The sequence below is a fragment of the Pteropus alecto genome, unplaced genomic scaffold, assembly GCF_000325575.1.
Source record: "Pteropus alecto unplaced genomic scaffold, ASM32557v1 scaffold20, whole genome shotgun sequence".
Taxonomy (NCBI): domain Eukaryota; kingdom Metazoa; phylum Chordata; class Mammalia; order Chiroptera; family Pteropodidae; genus Pteropus; species Pteropus alecto.
In genome coordinates this window covers 12,514,263-12,536,860 of record NW_006436298.1, presented here as the reverse complement: position 1 = coordinate 12,536,860, position 22,598 = coordinate 12,514,263, and the positions used below count along the sequence as shown (strand labels likewise).

The window sequence follows — 22,598 nt, the reverse complement described above, 5'->3', positions numbered from 1 at the left end:
AGGCCATTTAGTGCTGTCAGATCATAGCAGGTTGTAATGGTCCTATATAAATACCAAGCTAGTGGCCTTAAGGCTCCTAGCATAGTGAGCTTGGGCCTGAAAAGCATTACCTATTAACTGCCTTTGCTCAGGTTCCATCATAATGCCTCATCTTAAGACTGTCTTCAGAAAATAGTGCTCTTACATTCCCTTCATTCACTTGGGTGCTCACATCCCCTCCTTTCTAAACAGTGCTACCACCCTTTGTTCAGGCTCTATTTTGTCTTCTCCTCTGTGCTATAACCTACCACAAGATTTTCCTATTCAGAGAATGACTTCATGGTAATTCTGAATGTATCATCAGGCATTTGAGGCCCAGTTCACCTCTCCAGTCTCACTCCAGGCACCTCTTGCCATCTCGCCCTACTAGACGTTTCCCATGTCTAAGGATGCAGATCGGCATACTTATATCTTGAATATGCTTTTCCCTGTGCCTGAAACACCTTTCCCTGCCTCTGTACCATTTTTCCTCATCCCTTAAAACCCAGCCCAAATGTCCTATCTCTGTGAATGCTTTCCAGAAGCCCCAGAAGCAGCAGTCATTCCTTCCTTGTGCACTCCTTTGTTTGTATCTTTGTATACCATTCATCAAATTCTCTTATATGTGCCTTCATTTTCCACTAAGCTGAGAGCTCCTGGAAGTCAAGGTCTATGTCTTATTTATCTTTTCATTCTCATAAGTTAACACAAATACCCAGTACTTGGTAGGCACTCAGTAATGACTACTTGACGACTGAATGAAGGAGAGTTGAGATGGAATAAAGACCAAAGTGGAAGCATTAGACTTGAAAAGGAAAGAGCCCTGGGACAGGTAGGAATGGCTATAGTTTGGAGAAGTTTCTATTTCTATTGGAGTAAACATGTCAGTGAGAGAGGCAAGGGTAGTTTAATGTTCAATATGGTAGCCACCACCCATATGTGGTTATTGAACACTTGAAATGTGGCTAATTGTGGATTGAGATGTGCTGTAAGTGTAAAATACACATCAGATTTTGGAGACTTAGTATAAAAAAGTAAAATATATCATAATATATATTTACTACTTGTTGAAATAGCATATTTTGGATAAATTGAGTTAAATGTAATATTAATATTACTTTCTCCTGTTTTCCTTTTTTAATATGGCTAATAGAAAATTTTAAATTACCTATATATTTCTATTGGTATAGAAGGATTATTTTAGAAGATGCTAGGAAATGATTTGATCAGCTATGTAAGAGGATCATAGACCATGATAGTTACTGTGAGGCTACTACATCAGTGGTTCTAAATTTTTCTCTACCCCAGCACACCTAAGTGATATGAAATGTTCCAGTTCGTAACTGGCCACTAGAGCGGTGATTCTTAACCAAGGGCCAGACATACCAGAATCTCTCAGGGTGGCCAGAAGGGAATAGAGGGAAGGCAGGGATGGTTTTTAAAACTTCCAAGTAATTTAATGTACTGCATAAACCCAGTAATAACATCCACGGATGCGCTGAATATGCTCCCACGATATCCTGGTTATAAACTATCCTAACCTGTTAAGTTCTATCTACAAATGAAAAGCCTTAAGCTCCCCTTACTCACTAAGATGCATTTTGTTCTGGCATCACAAAGGGGAGCTTATGAATTCTACTCCTACTTAAGCTGGCCATAATGCTACTTGATGCAGGGTTCTTGGTATAACCTACGGTGATTTTTGCTGTTTCTCCTAAGATGTCCTTAGCATGAAAATAAGAATAGAGAATCATCTTACTTTTGCCATTTTAAACCGTAAGGTCTTGAGCAAGTGCCTTCACTTTTCTTGGTGTCAGTTTCCTCATATTAAATGATGGGCTCACTAAGACCGTTTATTGCAGTCACAAATTCAGGGACACTTTTGGCCTTCTGCTCTACCTTCCTCCTCCTTGAAGCTCACTCCAGGCCTTCCTACTGGCCTTCCCTGCTAGCTTGGGACTTTTGATGTGACTCCTGAGTGTAATGAGGGACAATGTGAGGTCTTGACATTAACATAGACCCGCTTTCACTGTTGGTCCATAAAAATAGCATCCTCTACTGTCTGTGCCTGCAGGTAGCAAAGGGCCACCTCTTTCTCATATACAGGCAACACTGTGGGCCTTTTCTCCTGGTTTTTATATTCATTTCAATCTACTGTGCTGCATTTGAAAAAAGGAGAACTATCTTTGGGGACCTGCTTTTTTATAGGATGATGAAACAAACCCTTTTTCTTCCTGTGCAATTAATTCATAGGGAAAAAAATAAATTCAGCTGTAGGAATATATGTATTTATAGGACAGGCAAGTCTGCAAATCATATTCATAGAATCTGATTTATGAATATGTTCTAGAGGCTTTCGTGGAATAAAATGAGAAAGCAGCCAATCTAGAGTGTAAATTAAGGATTGACAATTGAGTTTGTGTTATCTCTGAAACATTTCTTTGCTTTCTAACTCCAGCACTTCCCAGGTTATAGGTACCTGTTTATAGCAGAAGAGGATGGTGTTCCATCTCCACCTTCCCTAAAGCCACTTCATCAGTTTCCTCATCTGTGAAATAAAGAATGAGTTAAATGATCTATAAAGTTCCTTCCAGCTTTAACATTCTGTGGGTCTCTATATAAATAGGTCCTGAAAGGAGCAAAGCTGTTTACTCAGTTTCTCTCCTTTTTCACCCTGCTGGAAAGGGTGCGCTCGTTAATAAGCAGTGATGTAGCCAGAGGCATGGTCGTAAATAGATGAATACAGGTGAAAATGTTAGAAACATCGAAAGTGCTAGAGTAATTTGAATTAATGTGTGATTTTGTTATTATTATATCCTGCCCACCTTTCTGATCCCTGTTCTAAAACATCACTGAATCAGTCAACTTTCCCATCTTCTCTCTCTCCTTTCGTGGGTCTTCTTTGGTTTGGTGGTCCAGTGTCTCCTCCTATCATGAATTATAGTAATAGACATTAGAGGTTTCCTAGAGAGGCCCAGGTCTCCTCAAGGGCTCGCCTCTTGGGCTTTAGCAGCTACACCACCTCGCTCTTATTCTAAGAGTATAAGGCACCCAGAGGCTCTTCTTACTGGTGGAGTTAGGGTTTTTTCATGGCCACATACCCTCGGTAGGTTGTGGCTAGAGTACCATCTGTCCTTTTTCTCCTCCAGCGAAAGCAATAAAATGTACATATTCACTAAAAAGAAAAGAATATAGTATTAAGGCATTTAAGGGACATTAAAATTACATTTTTTGTAGACTATATCTTGATCTTTCAGAATATTGTTCTATCTTATTTTAATATATCTATAGCCAATTTGTTCATATTTTATGTTAATGGTCACATAGACCAACTGGCTAAAAACCACGAACAAAACAAACCCCAAGTAATGTAAGCAATAATTGGGTCTCCCTAGACCTGCTTGATAGAAAAATATATATTTATAAAGGCCCGGCCTGTGGGTTCAGCCCAGCCGCTGAGTGCTGGGCGCCGCCCCTCTTCGTGCCGTTCTCTCTGTGCTCCTGCCTTCCTGGCAAGTTCCTTTCCATTGTTTCACTGGTCATTAGTCTTCTCAGTGCCTCAAATCCGACTCTACTTTCATCTCCCCTACCCCTAGCTCCCATGGCTAGTGTCACACCTGTGGGCTGCAACTGCTTTCCTGTGTACTTTGAGGAAACTTTTACTCATCTTCAGAGGCTTTGTTTTGAGGTAACCTTGGATAGACATGTTTTGGGCTCTGTTCAGATAGTACTCTTTTCTCTTTCCTCCTTCCTAAGAAGAGAGCCTGAGAATCAGTAACTCCTCTGTTTCTTTCTAGCAGGCTGATCTAGACTCAGTGTCTTTCTCCAGCAGCACAAGTTGGGCTGTGGAGGAATCCTGTGAGGGAGCCCAAGGAAATGGGATGATACCATTTAAGCTGATTTATGGGGAAGCCTGGAAACATCCACAGTGGTGGAGAGTAGCCATGATCCCAAGTGAGGCCCTGAAATCTTGCAGGTGCGAGTTAAGCCCTATGTGGTTCTAAAGAGCTCCAGCTCCAAATTCCATGCCTCCCCTAGGTTCTAGCCAGCATGCCTCAGACTAGGAGGAAAAATAGTTTCAAAGGCATTAGACCAACCTGCAGGCCGCAGGCCAGATCTGGGGCATTTTGCGGCAATGGGCCTACTCTGTCCACGAGCACAACTCACCTTGGCAGTCAGATATGGCATTCTGTGCAGCATTAGAATTCTCACCTACATCCAATTGCATAACATACACATATATACCCGATACACATGCACACATATAAAGCACTCAGATTCTGCTGATAGAGCTTGATTAAAGATGAAGGGCATTGACAGATGTTAGCATTTTCCATACCACCGAAGGCCAAGTCTTCAAAGCGATTCTGCACAGCTTTGTTACTATTTCATTTAAAGGGCCTCCTCTCTTTAAAGGTTATAATGAGACGTTATTTCTGCTCATGATTACAGGGTGAAAGAACGATCTTCCCTCTCTCTCCTCTCTCACACATGCATTTTCCGTGGTAAAATTGCCAAATCTATACTCAAGATCCAAGAGTCTGCAGGTTTGCGTGCTTGGAGCGACTCCTTGTTTCCTCTTTAGAGCAACGTTCAAATCTGTTTCCTGACACGAGGTTGCCATTTCCAAGATTATTTATTCAGTAGATACTGACTCCCCACGACATGCTAGGTACTCTTGTAAATACTGGAGATCAGTTGGGTTTTTTGTTAGAAACTGGTCTGGAAAAGGGCATGGACATAACCTCTCATATCCCTGTTTGACAGCTGTTGGAGGGTCCCAACTGCTCATAGCCACGTATAGACTCCTTAGCCCGCTTCCTACAACTTCTGTCATTCAGCTGAAACACCCCCTCAGCACCATCGCAATGCCCTCCTTCAGGCACCGTCATCTTCCTTTGCTTCTCTGATCCTGGTTTAGGGCTCAGTTCACATCCCTCCTCCTCCATGAAGCTCTCCTTGATCTCTCCAAACTTGAGTCTCTTGAGTTTTCTCTGGAGCATCCTGGGACACTGAGCTCTTGCTACCTCATATTGCAGTTATTTATATTCATTTGTTTTTCCTATCCAGAGCCATACGTTCCAAGGAGGGCAAGATTTCATCCTTACAGCTCTCTTGATGCCTTATATATCAGAGATTTACACATACTGAAAGAATGTATGCTAATAAAACAGTCATTTAAGTTGGTTATCATCAACTCATTGAATTCGAGTAAATCTAGCCAGAGTAATAATATTATACATTATTTTCAAAGCACTTTCATTTTTTTTTCTGGGCATATTTGAGAAGTAGCACTACAGAGGCAACTTTCTACCTTTCAGCCTGATATTAGATATTGAGCAGAATTCAAAAAGTTAGGTGAGATGCATGAGGCCCAACTCTCGATGGTAAGATTGCATAAGATACCAGAGGGTAGAAGGCACCTTGCATTCAGTTCGTCCATCACCTTTATAATCCTGAAAAAGAAACTGAGGCATTGGTCACACACAGCTAATAAATAACAGTGAGAACTCAGGGCTCTCCAGGTCCAGGCCTCACATAGAAATCACACCCTGCTGATTTCAGTGGTCTCTTTGCTTTCTGTTCTACACTGGTTTTGTGGGGAAAGGGCACCCAGATCTTATTACAATCATCTCACTCAGATAACAGTGTGTTGATGGAGCATTATACACTTAAATGAGGTGGGAAAAGGGGTCTAGTAGTGACAGACTAGCCTTGCAGTTGCACATATAATCTGACTATATGGATGACAGCAGCTTCTGGGGTTTTTTAAAGCTTTTTAAAAAAAATAATTTATTTTTAATTGTAAGTGACATACAGCATTATATTAATTTCAGGTGTACAACATTAGTGATTCAACATTTATATACCTTACAAAACGATCACCATGATAAGTTTAGTAACCATCTGTCACTGTACATAATTATGTCAATGTTACTGAGTGTATTCCCTGTGCTGTTTATAACATCCCCGTGACCTAGCAGCTTCTCTTTGTAAAGCTAGTTGTGGAAACCCTGTCGGTGCTTTGTAGTAATTACATTCGAGGATGATGGGATGAGGAAGCAGGTATAGGAACAGAACAGTGTACCTAATGGAACATTTAGAATGCTGGGATTTCAGAAAGACCTGGGTTTGAATCCTAGCTTTAATATATTTCCTGTGAACATGTGTATGAGTTCTATGAATTACCCGTTTCATCACCTATAAACTGAGGACAATTATAGCTATCTCCTATAAATAAATCCAAACAACAGTTAACAGCAATTATATTCTGGCTGTCAGGATTGGAAAGGGTATCTGTACTCTTTACTTTTTGTATTTCTGCAGTTTTAATTTTTAGTAATGAGCACATATAACTTCCATAATCAAGAGTACAGCCAAAATTATTTATTTTGAACAACTATCTCAGGGGGTTCTTGTGAGATTGTAATATCTGTTAAGCTGCTGGGTTCTTAGTGAGTGGAGTTGGGGCCATACTGAAGTTCCTGCTCCCTGTGCCCACCTGTCCTGGGTCAGAGAAGCTCGTGTGTGACAGCATTTCTCCTCAGCTGTCAGCCCCGAAACCTTGACTGTCTGCATTGCAATTCTTTCTCTTTATCAGTGGCTCATTTTACAGCTTGTCACAAAGTGAGCAGAATTTTGCGTCTTCTCTAGCTGCCAATATTTGTCTTTAGTGGCTCGTCAAGTTTTCCTTGGTGTGGGTTGGTGCATGTCCTCATTTTCAGAGCCTGCACACAGATAACTCTGCTCCTTTTTAATTTACAAAGGCTTTTATTCTGCCTTCTTCACTTTGGGGAGTACTAAAGTGTGTTTTGGACTATGGCCTTTTTGATGCCAAAGGCAGTCCCACAAGCCTCATAGCCCATCCACCCCACTTCACGCAGTGCATCTCAAGTAACATACATCAAACCTTCGCTGTTAACACTTGGTGCTGGCATACTGGCTTTCATCCTGAGAAAATAAATAAACCAAACCAAACCCACAGCACTTTAAAAACACTAATTAATCCTCACCACAGGCCTAGGCTACACAGAAATGACAAATCCCACTGCCCCAACTTTATGTTTGGAGAAATCAGGGTAAGCAACTTTTTTCAGGCTACTCAGGGCCAGATAACAGATGCTAACTTGAAGGGCTTAGGCTGGACCTGCCTGGGAGAAGGGCATCTGGCCAGGGCCAGCTGCCTCACTAAATTCTTTTCTGCACAGCACAATGCGGTTACTTGCCCGGAACTCCATTTACACATCAGCTTTTATATTTTTCCCCCAATGTTACGATAATTCCAAGTTCTGCCATTTCCAACTCACTACTTATTTATTTCCTTTTCATTAATTCCGGTAGAGCCTAGAAATTTTAGCCATGGCTTCCAAGAGTAGCCTGGTAATTCTAGTTGGTTAAGGCCTATGCTGACTTGACATGCAATGCAAAAGTTGATTTTCCTCCAAATTGTCCCTTTCAGACCCAGCAGCTGTGCCCCTCCTCCCTCCACACTGGAGCTACTTCATACCCAGGTCTGTTCAAGATTCGGGGATGTCCAGACTCCTCCCTTTCTCTCCCAGTCTACACTAGACATCATCCTACGCAGTTCCCCAATCTGATAATCCATAAGGATAAATATATACACCTTTCTTGAAATAGTCAACTATAAAATTCTGGAAACACATAAAAACCTCACTAAATTTTATGGGACATATCTAATAGAATTAAAGTATAGCAAGTTTACTTTCTAAATATTTATTAATCTGGTCAGATTTCTTAGGAGCTTTAGAGTGCTTATGTGTAAGGCAGAAATAAAACTAAAAACAATTCTAAGTGCATGGACTGCCTTAAGTAACCCATAAGGTAAGATGTTAGGAACAGGCATTTGTAGACTGAAGTCTGTTACCTCTGGCAGCAAATACGTGCCCCCTGCCTCTTAAGAGCCTTCTGAATCAGTGAGGAAAAAAAATATATGCCCAGGAAATGATATTAACACAGTTATAAAATACACAGTTGTAATAACATAGTTAGAAAATAAAATAGCAACAAATGATAATTGAATACATAAGCACTAAGGAGAAATGCAGAAATAATGAGAGGTATTTGGGAGTTAGGATAGACTTCCTCAAAAAGTATAGTTTTACATTTGTCTATTATCTCTACATCGATTTTATCTTTTCTTGATTTTAATGTGAATGAAAGAAAATAATATTTAACACTATTAATTTTCTACCATTGCTGGAACAAATTACCATAAGCTTAATGTCTTAAAACAATACAGATTTATCTTACAATTCTGTAGGTTAACAGTTGGATATGGGTCTCACGGGACAAAAATCCAGGCTGTCAGCAGGGCCGCATTCCCTTCTGGAGGCTCTAGAGGAGAATTCATTTCATTGCCTTTTCCCACCTGGAGAAGCTGCCCACCCTGCTTGGCCCGTGGCTTCCTTCTATCCTCAAAGCCAGCAATGGGGGGCTGAGTCTTTTTCACAGCACATTATTCCAAAGTTGCTTCCATCATCACATCTCCTCTGACTCCCTCTGCATTTTCAGGACTGTTGTGATTATATTGGGCCCACATGGGTAACCCAGGATAATCCCCCTATTTTAAGCTCAGCTGTTCAGCAACATTAATCCCATCTGCAAACTTAATTGTAGCCTAACATATGCACAGGTTCTTGGGATCAGAACATGGACATTATTGGGGGCCATTATTCTGTTTACCTCAGATATCTACTCTGTTGCACTAGACTTTATGAAAAACACCAAGAATAGCGTATTTGGAGGGAAGAACAAAAACACACAAATAGTTGAAAGAAAATCAAATAACAGTTCAAGACATTGGTGGTAGAGACATTACAAGTTATACTTGATTAGTTGCCAGATCATTTTCATAGAGTCTGACAGGGAGCTGGTGTGAGGATGAAGGAGGGCTGAATCACACCGGCTAGTTCATGAAGGGAAGGGAGCCTTGCTGTGAACCTGGAAGTAAGAGTTCCCGAGATGGAGAAGGCCATCTTGGGGCATAGAAGAGTGTGAGTAAAAAGGCGTGTGTGTAAGCCTGTTTCATGGGCAAAGGGAAGGCAGGAAAGATAAATGAGAAAGATGGAAAAGATAAATGGGAAAGATAAATAAGGATAGTATGTAAGACTAAGGAGATTAGACTTGAACTTGTATGCAATGGGGAGCTCCCTGTTTGTTTTTTACACATATAAGTAATACACAGGAGGGTTTTTGTGTAGAAATTTTGAAAAATACAGAAAAGCTTAGAGACAAAGATAAAAATCGCTCTAATCCCACTGTATTCATCATGCTGTACTTTTTCATCTTGTAATTGAAAGTTAGTACCCTTTGATTACCATCTCCCATTTTCCCTATCCTTCAGCTCCTGGCAGTCATCAGTCTACTCCCCATTACTGCGAGTTCAGTTTAATATGTAGTATCAGTTAAAGAACTAAAGTTTTTTGTTTAGCGAATACTTTCAGTGTCTTGTGCTGATCTATTTATTATTGTTCACTGCCTTTGTCTTAGTTCACAAAAAGTAGAGCATGAAACAAAGACTTGCACATAGTCAGTTTACTTGAGTGCCGGAGTAAAGAACAGATTTAATTTTATACAAATTACTTATAGATTTCTGTGTTTAGGTTCTTTTATTGTAATTTCATCTTGAGATAGAAATATTCTTTTGATTTGTTCATTTGTTTGTTTGAGTATATCTTTGAATTATCTTCTTTCCATGGAAATTTCCTGGGTAGTGTGCCTTCGGAGGCCTTGTATATTTGAGATTACTGTATGTCTTTCTGTTATACACGTAACGACAACTTTTGTTGGGTAAATAATCCCAAGGTCACAATTTTTTTTCCTACAAAATTCTGTAGATATTGCTCATGGTCTCTGGCATCTATTGTTGCAGAAAAGCAAACTCAGTATAGCCTGATATCCTTGCTTTGGCGGTATCCAGTTTTTTCTTCCTGCCTAGATAATTGTAGTATTCTGTCTTTGGTACTAATAGTGTATATGTATATATATACATTCAGTTATTTTGAATTTATTTCATCATTTTTCCTGGTGCACAGTGAGCACTGCACAATTCAAAGTTTTTCTTCCAAGGAAAATTTTAATTGGATATATCTTTGGATTTTATCTCTGTTAAATGTGCTCTGGTCTTTTGGATAGTAACGCCACTTACATGTATGTTGGGTATCCTTTGTCCTTCATATATCTGTTCCTTCACTTCTCATTTTTATCTCTTTGCCCTTTTCCACTTTGTTGATTTTATTTTTTTTACAGATCTTATTTTGTTTCTGTTTAGTGTTTCCAGTGCCATTTCAAAATGTAGTGTGGCAGATCCCTTTTCTCACTACTTTTCTAGTATGGGTACCTTTCCAGTTGTTTTTTTTTTTTATTAATTTTATTATTGTATCTTTTACCTCTTTTGTTTGCCTCTTTTTGCTTGATTGTATTAAATACACAAAGTTGATCTTGACAGTTTTTTTTCTTCAGGAAATAGTGCTCAGGTATGCTACACCTCTACCTCTACAGTTATATGCTTACCTCCTTCTTGTATGTTGTGAAATATTTTTATATTTCTGTATATTTTAGTATTTCCATACTGGCATTATTTTGTTACTTAGTAAATTAGCTGGTTTTTGCTAAAAATATCATAGATAGATTATCTGTAGGTCCCATCTTTGCATGCTGTGAGAATAATCTCAAATATAAAAGCAGGAAGGCTAGTTTACATAAGATATATAGAACTAGTTCAGTGGTGAGTAGCCTGTAGATGAGCAGAAATGTCTGGTGCAGAGGGCCATCCTAATAAGGGAAAATAATTTCTAGATGGTCTCTCTGTATTTGATGGAGCTATTGACATGGAACCAGTTTGATGGTCCCCTCTCATCAGCCTGGACTCTGTTCTAGACTTGCAAGTGACTGTGCCCAGTTCCTTTCCTGGTGCTACTGTACCCTCATGTTAAAATGGACCCTCTGCATGCAGTCTTTCTGTCTAGTGTGCTGGAGATGCTCTCAGGCTTCCTGGCATAGGTGATTCCTAATATTATTGACCCAGAGTAATCAGAGGTTCTCACATAGAGACTCCTTTCTGTCCTGTGACCTGCCATGATTTCCAAATTAGGGATGTTTGTGAAAGTCAGCTAGTGTGTTTCTTACTTATCTCCTAGGGCACCATACTGATTTCCTCAGGAAAGGAGCTTTCACTCAGCTTTAGCTCCTCCTTTTAACATATGAGTTATGTTAGGTACCTGTGCTAGTTGCCCTCTTTCTGAAATGTTTCTGCATAAGCAGTTTTGAACAGCATACACACAAGATTAAATAAGGGAGTTGAGAGAAATCACATGGAGAGAAATCAAGAAAAGAAATGCTGACAATGCACTGTGTTCTAGGCACAGTTTGACCACTGCCCTGCCCCTTATACCAGCATTACTTTTTTTTAAAATATAATCATCTGGCATGATTATATTTTAAATATTTAGTTGTTTATTATCTTCCTCTCCCATTAAAATATAAACTTCATGAAGGCAGACTTTTGTTTTTTGTATTTGTTGCTATACCCAAGCATCTAAAACAGTGGCACAGCAAAAAGCAGTTGTAGAACAAATGTCCTTCTTTATTTAAAGAAAAACAGGAAAAAAAAGGAAACACTGGAGAAAGACTTAAACAGATTTTTTTTTTATTTAGGAAATATTTTATTGTACAAAATTTACATTTGTTGCCTATAATGAAACATGGCAAAAACAACCTCTTGCTAATCCATTTTTCCTTGAGATATTCTATGAAACTAAAGATTTAAGTTCTAGTACATTAGATAATACAACTTTTTATGTAGTTGTTTAACAGCTGTGTTGGCAATAAGTGTCTTGGTATATTGGGTATAAAACTGAAAACACATCAAAGAAGCACAGGGGAAAGACCACTGCCAAAGAGTAATCTCCAAGAACTTGGTATTTTCCACGGCAAGGCAGATGCCATGGGGTCGTCACACTGTAACTGTGGTTTGATTATCTGAAGCCATTCATTAAGATACTCAACAAGGCCTAATGCTTCTGGGATAGTGTCTCCTTCCCAAACAAATTTCAGCAGAACCGCCATTGGGATTTCTTTAGAACAGCCTTCATCATAGAGTGTTTTTGTGATACCTCCTCCAGGAATACGAATACAAAACTCAGAACTGTGTGTTTCAGGGTTTCAGGAAGGCATTGGCTTTTTTCCATCTCTTCCCAGTGAAGGCTCTTTATTTTATTTTGGAGACTTTTTTTGCATGGAAGGTATAAGAAGGTACCTGCAAGGAGTACTGCGAAGCTATGGAATGATTGCTTGAAAGAACAATAACTTTGACACAGTTACTACTTTTTACCCAGGAAATCAGTTTTTCACAGAATGGCTTTGATTTATACTTAATAAAAATGGAGCCACTAGCTTCTTTGAAGGTAATGAATACACTTCAGCATTTACACTGAGTTCTGCTGAATTTTCTCCTGACGTTGCACATGGATTGTTTCCAACCATCGGCACAGAACAATCAGTATAGAAGTAACCGATCTTACACATAGTCAGTGTAGAAATAATCAGATCTATTGCAAGCTGGCCAACATTTCCAACGGATACTGCTGGCATCAGGAGGGTGAAACTTGCGAGGTCGGGGACCAACTCTCCATAGGGAACAAACATGGTCACACCAAAGTGAGAGAAAAGAAATAAGTGTGGGTCTGGGAGGAACGGGGGCAGCAGGGACATGAAAACTAAGTGCTCACACCATGTGCACCCTTGAGTCCCTCTTTAACAGATGTTTCAAAAAGAGATTCAATAGATGTCATAGGTACTCGATTTGTGATGGCTAATGTTTGTTCATAAAGGAAGGCAGAAAACAGATTTGGCAAGTTTGAGACTTAAGTTTGACACTAATATAACTTAGAGTGACTTAAAAAGGAAGTCACGGTTATTTTGACTATTTACAAAAGTTCATTTCAGAGCCTTTTTTATATCACTAGATTAAAAACTCCATCTAGAAAATAATTTGCTAAATCTCTCTCAGCTCCTTTCTCTAAAGAGAAAATAAGAATAAAAGAAGAAGGAGAAGTTCACCTCAAGTTCCACCCTCCCTTATAATCTTTTGCCTGAGATATAAGAATTATTTGTAATAGATATATTTCATTCCAACAACGTGGAGGGTTGGATTTAGATTATTTCTTGAAAAAGTTAGAATATAGTACCTGATTTCTAACTCTTAGCAACTAATGTTTAAAATTTTTAAGGTTAGAGTCTGAAAAAATCTAAACCTTTCCCTTTTTCTAATTTCATCCATATTTTCAAATTTATATGAGTTTATTTTTTCTTAATCTTTCCATGAATTATAAAGAGCAGCATTTATCCTACACTGAGCTCAAATGAATATACATCCTTTTAAAAAGAAAATATCGACAGTGGAAACCAAGTTAGAAAAGAATGGAAAGAGATGTACATAAATCACCAGACACTTGGAAGAGCATGTAAGCAAATCTAAGAACGGCATGTTTTTCATAATTTTACATTTTCCCTTTTAAGAAATCACTTTCCAAATTGTTGATGGTTTGGCAGCTCCAAAGATGACATCAACCCTTCCATTGTGCAGTATCTGCTTTCTTTTAGATAACTTGACGGTGCTTCATCAAGTTTTGGTGATCGAATTGCATTAAAAACCAACTGGGTTTTAGTGTAAACTTTCTTAACTGCTAAACCAAACACATTCTTGACCTTAAGCATGCTTTCGAGCACTCCTGAAATTTATATTGTCCATAGGCTTCTTTATTTCTAGAGGTGAGCAAATGAGAAAACAAATGAGATTTTTTTTTAAAAAAAGCACTCTTTAGAGTTACTACTCACATGTGTCAAAATGCACTGTATTATCAGTGCAATATTCCAGCTGTTCAGATACTCTCAGCTCAATCATCCCCTTTTCTCTACCTTGACCTGACCCCAAATCAAGAGGATGATAATCTTGGCATTGTTTTACTACTACAGAAAATCTCAGTCAGTTACCTGAACTGTAGACTCTCTCAGCAGTCAGAGGCAGATTCTGATCACCAATGAGGTGACGACGAAAAGATAATACTAGAAGTTAGGCTATTAATGGAAGAAAAAAGCAGTCTGTGAACAGTACTAACAGCTTTCCTGCATCTCCCAGGAACTCACCAGTGGCCACCAGGTGAAACCCTTGCATTTTAAAGGTCTAGTCTGTCACCCTACTGTAAACCAGTGCTTCTCAAACTTGAATGAGCATATGGACAACCTAATTCAGTAGGCCTGGCTGGGACTTGAATTCAGCATTTCTCACAAGCTCCCAGACGGTGCCAGTGCTTCTGGTTCTCTGCACACTTCGAGCAGTCAGTCGCTAGTCTAGAAAAGACTTTCACCCAATTTGAAGTTCAAGATTTAAAATTTAAAATGCAGATCCCATCTTTTAGATTACAAATTAAATTATTCAATACACTTATTTGCATGAATATGTAAGACTAATTATTTTTGTGAGATATGCAATTAAAGAAAGAGGTACAAGACCTTAAATTTCAGAACTGTTTTATAAGTGTTTATAACCTCACCAGCCCCACCTCGAGTTCCCACTTAGGCTACTTGGATGGTAATTTACATTATCTTTCTCATTATCCAAATGCCAACTTATTTTCTGATCCTAAGGTAATCTGGTGTTTGATGAAAAAAAATCAGCATGTATTCAAGTCAGCAAGGCATGAGGATGTTAGAGCTCGCCTCAGAAGCTTGGCTTCTTTTTCTTTTTGTTTCTGATGTTCTCTTTCTATCAACATTCAGAAAGAAAACCCAAGCTTCCAAAAAATGGTCATGAACTGAACATCTACCAGTCAAGAATGCGGGAGCCCACTTCTCCTTCTATGCAAATTCTCTGAGACCCTACCTGGGTTGTGAGTTCTGACTTCTTTCGTGCAGAGTATTGGGTATCTCCAAACTCCAACAAGCCCCCAGAGAGAATAAGTGGAGAATCTAGGGAACTAAGAGCATTACTTCATGGTAGAAAAGAGGATATTCCCCATGCTCATGCCTCTGAAATGGCTGAGAGGTTATTCTGGTGTGGGTTGACTTCCATGAAATCCATTTGGCTGGTCAAAGCAGTAGCTGGGACACCTGTTGTCAGTCACTCTGTCTTTGAGGGACACCAAGCATCCTGACCGAGTGTCATTATGTGAGCTCATCTTATATCGTGTACTCAGTCCCTTTTCAAAAATGAAGACATAAACATAGCTACAATTTCAGAGAATATGAAAAATTGATCTAATCACCACATTCAGAGGGAAAATGGTAGAATTTGATTTTGCTATAATATTGTGAAGAAAACCTATTCCTTCTTTTTTCCCCATGAATTAGTGCCTTTATTCAGAACATCCTAAGAGGACTCAGTACAGGTATCCTTTAAATATTGGAAACAAAATATTATATGTAATATTTAAATGGAAAAAAAACCACCATATAAAATTTTATATTCAGTATCATCTCAATTGCATAAATGATATAGACATCAAAATAGGATTAAAAAGAATAAACCAAAATGTTATGATGGTTCATTAGCTTCGAAGAATGAGACTATGGGTGCTTTATATTATCTTTTTCATTCTGTTCAGTATAGGCCACATTTTCTACTAGGCTATATTACTTTTACATTAAAAAAAAAAAAAATAGAACAAAAACCAAAAAGGAAACAAAGCAACACTGTGATCAGACTAAAAGTCCCTGAGTCTTTACCTTCTTCCACCAAATGTGTCTAAATCTCTGCTCAGGGAATTGGGTCTGTAGTTAATTGTTTGATGTTTTCATGTGGTGTAGATCTGTGTACTGCCTCAGTGACAGAAATAAATTAGAGTGTCTTGGTAAAGACCAAACTCATCAATTTTTCCAAAATCTGTATTTGATTAATCCTACAAAGGTCCAGGTCAAAGTTATTTCTCAAACCTTATTATTTTAATAAAGAAGGCTAAAGTTTCCACATTTGTCAGGAAATTCATTATCACTGCAAAATAGCAAAAGATCACAAAATGTCTCCTTTCACAGTCAAACAGCATATAAGAAAATTTTCTTTTTCTCAACAATTCATTACCCCAGCTGAACCAAGAGAAACCTCTGACATTTCAGATCCTTTTACTTCAGGGGAAATAAACGTTCCATAGATCATGGAGAAAAATGACAAACAAATTAATGAAAAACAAATACACTCTTGCAGGATACCCAACCATGCCAGACCAAACACAAGGCAGAGTGAGCTTTTATTCTCAGGTCTTTCTGACTCTAAAGAGTGACAGTTTCCATAATGGCATCAGCACTTTAGTTACAGAAAACTGTACACACTCCAAAGAAATACAAATTAAAGAAGCATGCAGTGGAAAAACAGAACGAGAAATTCTATCATTTTATGCATATTTAACTGTAATGGGAAAGTCATTGCTGGCAGAGCATTACTGAAATCTTGAGCTAATAAGTGGAAGCATTCTAGAAGTTCTTCACCCCTTTCCTCATAATGCTTTATACAAAATTGTAACTTGACTGAATTTAGCACAATTTTCCCACATTCTAAAAATTCCTTTCTTTAATTCTGCCTCATTCTGGCCACCTTTCTTCGTCTCCAAACTTTGTCAGGGAGTATTTTACATGTGCTTCGTCCATCTCTTCAACTTCCACTCATTTACAGGCTTTAACACCAAGTATATTTTCACTTTTATTTTTTAAAAAACGAACAGTATAAGTAAAGCCAAAATTCACTATGACTCCCAGCCCTAGTCCTGTTTCCAAAGATGACCACTGCTAATAATTTGTCTTTTGGCAATTTCTGGAGACATTTTGGTGGTCACACTCTGAGTTGTAGTGCTGCTGCATTTTGTAGATAGAGGCCAAACACCCCACAGTGCACAGGATGGCCCAAGACAAAGAATTATCCACCTACAATATCAGTCCCATTTCAGTCCCTGTGACTGGCCAACCACCATATCCTGAGCTTTTGCTGTCTTCCAGGCACTGTGCTGGGGACATGAAGATGAACTGTGGGAAGGTTCTTGCCCTGGAGACCCTCTGGTTTAGAAGACAAGCACATTCATGAGTTGCGCAAAGTGAAGTATGCCTCAAACTGAGTGCATGTGGTTTGCTGAGTGATTGAATAAATGATTAGATATAGTATCAAGGATTTTAAAGGACAATAGGAAATGTTTTTCCTTCATGGCTCAGAATTTACTGCATATTTTATCTTCTTGACTACTTCTCTCACAACATACATTTAAAAACATAAATCAAGAAGAATGCTTTCCTCACGTTTTCCCACCACCTTCTTTTTTTCCGCTTTGAAACAGCAACAGCATTGTTTTACTTTTGCTCTATAGGGAATGCACTCAGCCTTGGCCAAGGCAGAGAAAAGATCAGTTTAGAGAAGCAGCCCTGCTTCTGCTGGTGGAGAGGTGGGAAGCGAGGTTGGCACTTCCTCCTCTCCATCTGGAACTTCCTTCCCCTCCCTCTTCTTCTCAACCTCTTGGGATTGTGGGACCATCACCTCCATGGGGGATCCCAGGAGTGGACTGAGCTGCAGCTGCTGCCTGGCCCTTGTTTCCCTTAAGATCAAGGGACCTTAAGCCCTACCTGAAACCAGACAGTGAAGAAAGTCTCAACTGTAAATCCAACTCCTTAAACATGTACTGCATGCTCACCAGGCAGGTCCTGGGGAGATACAAAGATAAATGGGACATGGCCCTGCCCCCAAGAAGCTGGATGGAGCTGCGGGGTGGGGATACATGTAAATAGCCACGTAGGTTATAAAACAGAATAAACCTAGCCCTATAAAGAAAATTGAACAAAGTTGCTTTAGGAGAAAGGGGGGATTAGCTATGATAGGGGATCAAGCAAGATACTTGGAAATCATTTACCCTCTGGGAAGTAAGAGCAGCTATGTTTGATGGATTCTTTTGATTTAAACACAAAGAAGGGAGGATTTCTGAAAGGAAGAATGAAGTATCAAAAGAGCTGGATTCTAGAGCACAGTTCTAAGGTAAGGCCCTGGACCTTAGACAGGAGTTTTTATCTTGGATATTGATCTTGGGTCTCAATAAAGGCATCCAGGAGTATGGCTGTCTCAGTCCCAACTGCTCAAGTCTGAGCAGCCCTTGGTTTTGTGTCAAGGATCTTAGTTTGACTCATTTCTGTTCAAGTCCATTTTACGCAAGACAGTTATCTAATTCTTAAAGACACACCCACTGATTGCCCCAGATCTGTGTATAGATGTTCTGCAGGGTCTATATATTTTTAATTGCCTATGTTAAAGCTGGCTGAGGTCCTGGGAGCATAAAGGATCTAGCTCAAGCGTAGAGGCTTTTCCCATAAACTACAAGCCCCGATAGAGAACAGAAAGGAAGATTTGACAAATGTGTGGGATGGAAGAAGGCAGTGCAAATAGCGGAGAAAATGAAGCAGTTGGTTGAATGGGTCAGTGAGCAGGGACAACAATAATAACTGTAGCTATTATTTATTTTTAGTCTACTAATGCTTATTTTTTGTCTTCTCAAGTAGAGAACTGGTTGAACTTGAGTTGGGAGGCAGGTAGAGTATTGCTACCGGCATTCCCAGAGGGCTATATTCATTTCCTGCTGCTATATAACAAATTGCCACAAACTTTGCAGCTTAAAACAACACTCATTTATTATCTCACTGTTCTTGAGGTTGAAATTCTCAGCAGGCTGTACTGGGTGCTCTGCTTAGGGTCCCACAAGGCTGCAGTCACGGAGTCAGTTATGCTGGGCTCTCACCTGGAGGCTCTGGGGAAGCATCTGCTTCCAGGTTCTTCCAGGTTGTTGGCAGAATTCAGTTGCTTGTGGTTATAGGACTGAGATCCCTGTTTTCTCCGCAGGGACTGCTCCCAGCTTCTAGAAGCTGTTCCCAGGTCTTCGCCCCATGATCTCCTTCATCTTGGAGTCAGCAAGAATCTTCTCTTGCCCAGTTCCTATCACATCCAGAATCTCTCTGACTTTTGTTATGAGCCAAAGAAAACTCTCTGTTTTTGAAATGCTCATGATTAAGTTTGGCCACCCAGATAATTTCCCTGTCTTGAGGTCACTGATTAGATCTGCATCACATCTGCACAGTTCCTTTTGCAGTAAGTCACATAGTCATGGGAGCAGACCAGGGGTGAACGCCATGGGGCTTAGAGTTCAGTAAACAACAGCTGCCCAAGGTATGGTTCCATCTGACCTTTAAACGACACCTGGAGATGCAGGGGTCTCTGCAAAGAAAACTGTGAGTGAGGTGGGGGTGGGGGCAGTGCGGGGGTGGAGGGGTGGAGATAGAAAGTTGACACAAGGAAAGGAAAAGTTCTTCAGGAGCCAAACAGAGAAGGACTTTGGGGGGCAGAGTCAGGTGACTGAGCTGAGGAATGAAGCTTTTTTTTTCAAAAAGCATTTTGTTGAGAAGCTTCTTTGCTCAACCTCATGAGCGTTAGAATAATGGAAAACATGGAGTGCCTGCTCTTTAGGAGTTCACAGTCTAGTGAGATAATAAGATACCTCCTAGACTGGTAATGCTGTCCTGATCAAATTAGTACCCTGTGAAATCTACATATCTTCAGAAAAATCATTTTACGTATTTTGTAGACTGGCCTGAGTGCCTCCTGCTATTGTAACTGCCATCAACTTTCTACTAAAGAAGATAACTCAGGCTATAGAAGCAAGGACTTTAGAGCCAAGGTCGTGGTTCTGAAAGGGGGTCTCAAGGCCTCAGAGGTCTCCAGCAGAAATGGCAGCAAAGGCAGGTACCAGGAGCCCAGCATTGTAGGAAAAGTGCCTTCACGGAGAAAGAAGGGGCCTCCAGGAGGCCACCTTGCTCAGATCAACCATAAACTACCAGATGGATCATTCCTCATCGTATTTCAGAACCTCTCCAGAAATGAAACTCCCTCAGCCTCCCTCATAGCCCACATTTCTTAATTTTACCTTTTCCCAAAATGTAAATTATTTTTTTTGTTCATTCTTTTGTGGAGAACAAGTCCTTCACAATCATCTCACAATAAGAAGTCACATGAAGCTTTCTCATAAGCTTTCAAATGACTAATGTTTGGATCTTCCCTTATTACCTAATAGCATCTGGACCTGAGGGAAAAAAAGAGTAAAATCTGAAAAAACAGAGATCTGGAAAAGCCATCTTCAGAAAAATGTGGGAGCAAGGATAATAGGCTCAGATGCTTTCTTCCACCTTCTTTGACAGGCTGCCATGCATAGTTTCACAGGTTGCCAACTGTGCAGGGCACAGCCTGTTCTTTATTTGCCAAGTCATGCTTCTTGGCACAGAAAGGGTGTCTTGTTCTAATTTGAATAAGCCACTCTGCAAACTTGTGGGGCCCTGCTCTTTATGGCCTACTCTCTTCTTATCTTGACCCTGTGAGTCGTAGTGAGATATATGAAAAGCAATCAATCTCTTAGATAAAAGGCAGGGAAGGAGCAATAGTGACAGGGAGGAAGGGCCAAGGGAAGCGTTCTTTTGGAAAGGAGGTAGCCAAATGACCTCCTGATTAGGAGTTTTAGGGAGATGGCCTGCCCTATTCAGCAACCATGAGACTAAAGAATAAGCATTCTCTTTAAAATAACACTTTGTATATAGTCAATTTCATGAGAAGATTATTTGGTAGTGATTCAATTTACAGATCTAAGATTAAACCTAATATGTTTAATTTTATACACAGGTTTTTGTCTGGTTGATTTGTTTTTGTTCTCATTATTTTTGTTTGGTTTAGGGATTTTTGTGTTCTTTTATATATTCCATAAATACTTCTTGGTACTTTTGTTCACAATAGTCCCCTAGTTCTTTGTATATGGTGGACCTCAATCTCATAAAAATCACCTGGGCAGCATCTTAAAAACGCAGCTCCCTGGGCTCTTCCTCCGTATAGCTTCAGGATCTCTGAAATGCTCTTTCCATCAAACACCCACGCAGTTCTTAAGATACAAGGACTACACTTTGAGGAAGGTCGTTATAGAGATGGAAAGAGTATAACGCAGCATTCCTTGTCCTCGAAGAGCATATAAATGAGTCAGTGAAATAAAATGTAGACATATTTCAAAATAACTAATATACAACAGTGGATGGTGAAGAGCTAAATGAGTAACAGAAAAATAGGTGAGATATTAAATAGAGAGAGGAAGAATGTGCCTAAATAGAGTTCTGAGAAGATTTCAGAAAAGAGATTGGACTTTAACTGGGACTTTAAAAAAGGAAGAAGACACTTCAGGTGGGGAATATATATTAATAAAGGCATTGTGGTCTTATGTGGTGGCACACAGCTCAAAGCCACCTAGGGGGACACTGAATTGTATCTCCTCGTTTCTTCATTGATGATCCCTCTTGAACCACAACCTCCTTCTTCCTTTTTAGGTTGCTTTTGAGACTATTTCATAAGAGATTGCACACGTACATGTAAAGAGAGATTAATCACGGTCGAATTACATGCAGAGTTATATATAATTTCAGCCTGATTTGTTTAAGCAACTATACTGTTGAAAACTGTATAGACTCCTAGAGGCATCTGATTATTAAATTCAGATGCCAGAGCCTTTCATGAACAATAAACATTCTTGCTCTATATATTTTCCTTCTGAAGTGAGAAGCCTACAGACATCTCGATCTATACTGCCAATCAGTGAAATCGAAGAAGTGGTCATGAAATTAATTGTGAAAATACTCTAGCCACCTTTTGCAATGTAGAGCCATTGTTTATTCATATAACCCATATTTGGAGCTTGTTCTTTTTAAATGGGTTGCTACCTATGTGTTTTTATTGGAGAATGTTTGATACTTCTCTTTTATAATTCTTTTTCTCACTCAAGCAATTTCGAATATCAGAATACAGTTTCAGAAAACATATTTAGTAAAATCAGTAGAAAATGAGGACATTGCTCCCTTTTACTGATACTCATAATAAATACAAAATGATAAAAGTACCAATTTGTATAGTACTGCGTGATTCTATGATTTAGAACAGGGGTCCCCAGCCCCCGAGCCACAGACCCCATGGCCTGTTAGGAACCGGACCACACAGCAGGAGGTGAGCAGAGAGGGAGTGAGCAAAGCTTCTTTTGTATTTGCAGCCGCTCCCCATCACGGCCTCAGCTCCACCTCAGATCACCAGGCATTAGATTCTCATAGGAGCACCAGTCCCTGGTGCCAAAAAGTTTGGGGACTACTGATTTATAGAGTACAAACCACTGCTGTGGGGTTTTTTTAAGCGATAAATAAATGCTGTGTGACTTCAGAGAGAGACTGTAAATTTAATTTGTATAAGTGCATAGTGGAAAAACTGTCAGTGAAAATATATTTACCTATTCCTCTATCTACACTCATAATTTATAAGTTTTTAATCATCGTCAATTATTATTATGCTCATGTGTGCCCAGGACAATTCTGAGTCCTCTAAGCTTCATCTAATGCTACATTGTGTGTGTGTGTGTGTGTGTGTGTGTGTGTGTGTGTTTGAACAGAAAGTTCTTGTGACTTTGTTTCCATAATGTGACCATATCCAATATTTGAGGTTATTTTAATCATACCAGCATTCATTTCTACTG

The 22,598-nt window shown here is 39.4% G+C and overlaps 1 protein-coding gene and 1 pseudogene across 1 annotated transcript in view; one reads left to right on the top strand and one right to left on the bottom strand.

The window, feature by feature from the left end:
* The window catches only part of ARSB (arylsulfatase B), a 142,490-nt gene that overhangs the window by 92,567 nt on the left and 27,325 nt on the right, over positions 1–22,598 (top strand). The window lies entirely within an intron of this gene.
* LOC102880669 lies at positions 11,905–12,883 on the bottom strand (annotated as a pseudogene).